The sequence below is a fragment of the Phascolarctos cinereus genome, unplaced genomic scaffold (genome assembly GCF_003287225.1).
Source record: "Phascolarctos cinereus isolate Bilbo 61053 unplaced genomic scaffold, phaCin_HiC Scaffold_9;HRSCAF=440, whole genome shotgun sequence".
Lineage (NCBI taxonomy): Eukaryota > Metazoa > Chordata > Mammalia > Diprotodontia > Phascolarctidae > Phascolarctos > Phascolarctos cinereus.
Window position 1 is genome coordinate 18,457,210 of NW_027556402.1, and position 6,109 is coordinate 18,463,318.

Consider the following 6,109-nt stretch of genomic DNA (forward strand, 5'->3'; position numbering starts at 1 on the left):
CTCAACTTCCAGACTTATTTCACATCACTGCCTTTCATGCAATCTGCATTCCAGACAATCTGGCCTGGCCTACTTACCAACAATTAAACTCAACATTCCATCTCTTGCCTCCTGGATGTTGTACAGGCTTGGCACAGACTCCTTTCTTTTCTTCACCTCGTCTAATCCCTGGCTTCCTTCAAAGATCATTCCAGGTGTCATCTTCTACAGGAAGCTTTTCCCTGTCTCCCTGGATACTGGTATCTGTTTCCATGTTGGATAGCCCAGTGGAAAGGAAGTCTCTTGTAGACAGGGATTATATTCATTTTACTTTGGGCTCTATGCCTAGGGCAGTGTCTTGCTGCGCATTTAATAGGTGTTTGGTAAATTGAATTAGTTCAGAGGAAGGGAGACGATTTGGGGCGGTCTAGGAACCTTCAGGGATTCTTGTAGCTCTCTTTTTTCAAGATTGGTCAAAAGATCAAAAATCTGAAGCTGTAGGGCAGGAAGTGTTAACCTGGGGCCCTCAGAAAGATTCCAGGAGGTCTGTGAAATTGGATGGGAAAAAAGTCTTTATTTTAATATAAATTGACTTAGTAATCAAAGTGTTTAATTTATGCACTTTAAAATATTTTGAGAAGGTGACCATAGGCTTCACTAGACTGCCAAAGAGACGAAGGGACAAAAAAAAAAGGGTAAGACTTCCCAGTGTGAAGGAATTTAGAAGCTACTTACTGTAGTGGCTTCATTCTATAAATGAGGAAACTGAAGACCAGCTCACATGGTGCCACATTGAGGATTCTTTCCCTGACACCGCACTTGTGGTCAGATTTCTAGAAAAAAAAAACCCTTTTATTCTTTGTCCGCCAACCCAAAATTAGATTGCTGAAATGAAGTCCCAAGACTAAATCACATTAATATTTGTGTTAAAGATGCATGCAGTATTGTAAGATGGATTCTTCAATGCTGCCAATTCTTGGTGCAAAGACTTTGGTCACAGTAGCCTTTTTATTTTAGGAGATTACAGAAGAATTAGCAAGAAGCAGCAGGTGATATGAACATTGATGCTTCCCGGACACGACTAGAAAATCCAACAAAGGTCGTTTCAATAAAGACAGAGACATTCCAAACTTGAAGGAGAGATTGTCAATTAAACACCCCTTCTGTATCATTTTCAAGTGATATCTGAATATCCCAGCCATCTTTATATTTAATATTCTATGAGTATTCATAACTCAGCTTTCAGATAGAGACTGTTATAAAGTCACAACTAGTGCTATGTTGAATAATAGTTTCCAAGAAGTATCAAAATCAATATATCATGTAATGAGCCAAACTATCTAGGAATTTAAAGATTATGAGCATGTGTATATGTGATGAAGCCCAATGGACTGGCTCTTTGGATGTGCCACTTTCTAACTGTTATTACTATTTGCAAATAAACAAAATCGTGTTTTCAAGGGATGACTTGCCGCCATAACACAGATGGAGTATGTTGTTAGTTCTTTTAAAATACTTGATTATATTGCACATGTATACTATTAGATCATTTCGTTGCATTTCTCTCTTTAGATAAAAGCCCAGTAACCCTCAGATTTCCTTCCTTCCATAGGCCTCAACTCAAGCATGACTTTACAGATGGAGGATGTACACTTATGTGCCAAATTACCTTTTAAGGTATATGATTGTAATGGAATATTATTTTGCTAGAAGAAATGACAAGCAGGATGATTTCAGAAAAACCTGGAAAGACTTATATGAACTTATACAAATTAAAGTGAACAGAACCAGGAGAATATTGTACACAGTAACAGCAATATTGTTCAATGAAGAACTGTGAATGACTAAGCTATTTTCAGCAATACAATGATCCAAGAGAACCCCAAAGACTAAGGATGAAGCATATCATCCATCTCCAGAGAAAGAACTGATACTGATTGAGTACAGACTGAAGCATGCTATTTTTTTCACTTTCTTTTTTCATTTTTTTCTTTTATTCAAGTCTTCTTGTACAAAATGAGTAGTATAGAAATGTTTCACATAATTGCACATATATAACCTGTATCTGATTGCTTGCCATCTCAAGGAGGGGGGAGGAGAGGGAGGGATAGAATTCAGAACTCAAAGTTTTAAATAAAAATGTTAAAATTTTTGGGAAAAATTTAAAAATACCTTTTAATACATTCTGAGGAGAGGAGAGCTAGGAATATGAAAATGGTCTTCCACCTAAAGGTTAAAAGTAAACTGCAGAGGCTCTTTCTCATAAGAAATCTTGGGCTGTTTTTCCAAGTTTTATTGATATGTTTTATTTTTGCATTACAAACATTTACACAACACTCCCACTTTGTTAGAGGTCTTTTGTAACAAAATAAAACAGTTGAGTAAAAGCAATAATACAATGACTTCATCTGAAAGTACATGCAACAGTTCACATCTGTTGCATCTCCCTTTTCTACTAAAAAAATAACCAATCTATTTTTACCTCTTTTCCATCTCCCACCCCATTGGAAAAAGAAAAAAAGAAAGAACAGAAAATGTGTCATAACAAAAATGCATAGTTAAGAAAATAAGTTATGCAGAAGTATATATGTTTCATTCTGTATCCTAAATCCATCAGTTATCTGTAATGCATAATGTGTTTTATCTCTGTCCTCTGAAATCATGACTGGTCACGGCATATTGATTGTAGTTCTTACAGCCTTCAAAGTTATTTATCTTTACAGTGTTACTGGTACTATATAAATTGCTTATTTCACTCTTCATCATTTTATAAAATTCTTCAAAATTGTTCCTTTTCTAATCTTGATGTCATAGTATACATTGCTCTGGCTCTATTGACTTCACAATGCATTAGTTCATGTCCTTCTATTTCTTGTTTAAATCATCAATTTCCTCACATTTATTTACCACAATTTATTCAGTCATTTTCAAGTGTTGCGTGAAATAGAAATCAAACGTATGAATTCCCCCTAGAGATCATCAAAGTCTCTTAAGTTGTTTTGTCTTGTTTTGTTTTAAAGGAAAGGTTACAGGCAAAAGGTGATTGATGATACTAGGTAGTGTTTAACAGCTCAAGATAGTCAGAGTACAAGGATGGAGAGACAGGACCTGCGACTTTATTGCTTTAGGGAACTCCCCAGGTGAAGTAACTCTGTCTTCCAATGAAGAACAGTACTCGCTCTACAACTTAAAGGCTTAGGGAGCTACTTAGAGCACTGAGAGATGAAGTGCCTTGCCTACTGGTAGTCACACAGCTAGAATGTGCCAGAGGTGGACTTGAAACCAAATCTTTCCGATGACTTTGAAGAAAATCTTCCCAATGACTCTCTCCCTCATTGTCATGGTCCTTAGAATCTGATCTTGATCCTTAGAATCTTGATTTTGGGCAAGATACCAAAATTTTCAAAACTCAAGTTATAACAATGGAATCCAATGTTAATCTATTTATCTTAGAGGGATGCAGTAATAGCAATAATAAATATAATCATAATAATTATGTATATTATTATAACTTGCCTTTATGTAGCACTTTAAGATTTCAAAGTGCTTTACATACGTTATTTCCTTTGATCTCAAGAACCAACTAACAACTCTTCACAATCATCTCGTGATTTAAATTCAAATTCATTAGCAGGGTTAAGTCCAGCAGTCCTTGTGAAGTATACTTATTTCTTATTGAAAAATAGCTTTTGGGGGGGGCATTCCAAGTTCCAGATATAACTGACCCTAGCTTGATGGACCGCCAAAAGATTGAATGGGCCTTGGAAAGTAGAAACGTAATATCTGCTAGAGTAATCTTTTTTTGTTTGGGGTTATGGGTGTTTGAATGGGAAATGCGGCTATTTGTATACTTGTTACTTATGGTCTTAGTTCTAACACCGTGTGACCTTGAACAAGTCAAATAAAATCTCTTGGTTTTAATCTCATTTGTGAAATAATAGGGTTGAACTAGATCAGGAGTTCCTAACTTGGAGTCCACAGACTCTCAGGGAGCCCATGCATAAATTTCAGAGAGTCTGTGAACATCTATGAAAAAAAACCCCAGCAACAATGTCCTTATTTCGATATAATTGTTTTGCTTTCTAGTCTTATGTATTTTATTTTATATTATTCATTTAAAAACATTATTCTAAGAAGAGCTAAGAATACGTCACATTGAAATCTCAGGGCATACTCAGAGCTCAGATACAGCACTCATTTTACAGTCTGTATCCTTTTCCCAAACATTTTTGCTCATGGCTATTTATCCTGCTTTTTTGAAATACAGTACCAAAACCATGATGAAGTAGCAGCAGAATTTTATGTCTAATTTCACCTACCAGAGAGAGTACAGGCTGGCTTTTTTTTAAAAGAAGAAATCCATGGGATTCACCAGATTACCAAAGGGGTCCATGACACAAAAAAGTTGAGGATCCCTGAGATGATCTTAAGGTCCCTCCCAAAACTCACCTTTCTTATAACTTGAATCTCCAAAATTCTGACACAATCATTTCTTTAAATGGGTTTTGTGTTCTTCAAGATTGGCCAAGATGATATTGCCTATACATGTACTTGGATACAAATCCATGATTTATATATAGTTCTTGGTTTGAGAGGGGAAAAAACTCTCAAAGGAATAAATAATATGTAATTCTAGTGCAGTCAAGGGCCAAAGAGCTTCTAAATGTGTCATGAAGAAGCCATTTGTAAAAGCTCATGGCTAAAAGATTGAGTAAACATAGAGCTCAAAAAAGAAATGTGCATTCACACCATATGAAATCAGACTCTGCTACGGAAAATTTTGGAATCAAGGTTGGAATTTTTTTTTGAAACAGATGATAAGATCTATGTTTATAGGCTTAACCAAGGATGAAATAATTCTTTTCTCCAAATCTATACTATAACGCTGACTAGTTGTGCCTTGAACCCGTTCTCCTCATTTCCTCCCCTGTATCATCTTTCTCTTAAACATACAGCCCGGCTCTGGGTTAGCTTAACTAAAATATATTCAAATTGAATGCATTTTTCCTTCTTGTCACTGCTTGTAAAGACTTGACAGATTTCACACTGAAATCTAAGGACAGATTCACCTCAGACACACTATACTTTTCATAGTCTGTATCCTTTTTTTCAAACATTTTTGTTCATGGCTATTTATCCTGCTTTTTGAAATATATAGTACCAAAAGTCATGATAAGGCAGCAGTAGAATTTTTTGTCTAATTTCACAAACTAAGAGAGACCTAGCTTTCTTTAAAAAAAAAACAAAAAACCTAGATCGGGTGATTTTATTGGTATGTAGGGAGTTCCTTTACCAGTGCAAATAGGCACCTTCTCTGCAATTTATGGTTTTGGAGAACTGCCTGGTGGTGGTGGGAGACTGAGAAGTTAAGAGACCTGCCTGTAGTCACACAGCCAGAATATGTCAGGGGAAGGACTTAAACTACATTCTACCTGGCTCCAAGGTTGGCTCTCTCTAGAGAGAGAGACAGAGACAGACAGACATACACAAACACACATACACCCCCCCACACACACACACACAGAGACAGACAGATAGGCACAGAGAGAGAGGGAGACAGAGACAGAGAGAGAGAGAGCATCAATTCATTAAGCAGTTTTCCTTTGCCTATATCATATTCTAACCCATTACATGCCTCAATCGATTTGTTATTCTCCGGTTTCATGTCACAAAAGAACATAGTCCAGTGTAAGAATTTGATGATGAATACAGTTTTCGGGGTTCCAGATGGTGGTTTGAGGACTTAAGCTTTAGAACGTAAGGCAGTTTTTGTTTAATGTAAGGTTGTTGAAAGTGAAAAGAAATTTCTGAGATGAGGAAAGAAGAAACTAAGAAATAGGCATCATCAATACTGATCAGTTTACTTATTCAATACACACCCTTTTGAGAGACATGAAGTTGAGTACTTGCCCTCATGAACTTACCATTTAGATGGGAAAACAACATATATACAAATGAAAAGTTAAATAGTATTAAATGACACCATATGATTGGATTTTTATTTTTCCAAACTTTTATACAAATATATGTATATGTATACTTATATATATACACACATATGTGTGTGTGTTTGTGTGTGTGTGTGTGTGTATATAATATGTATATACATTTGGAAAGATTTTAGTGAAAG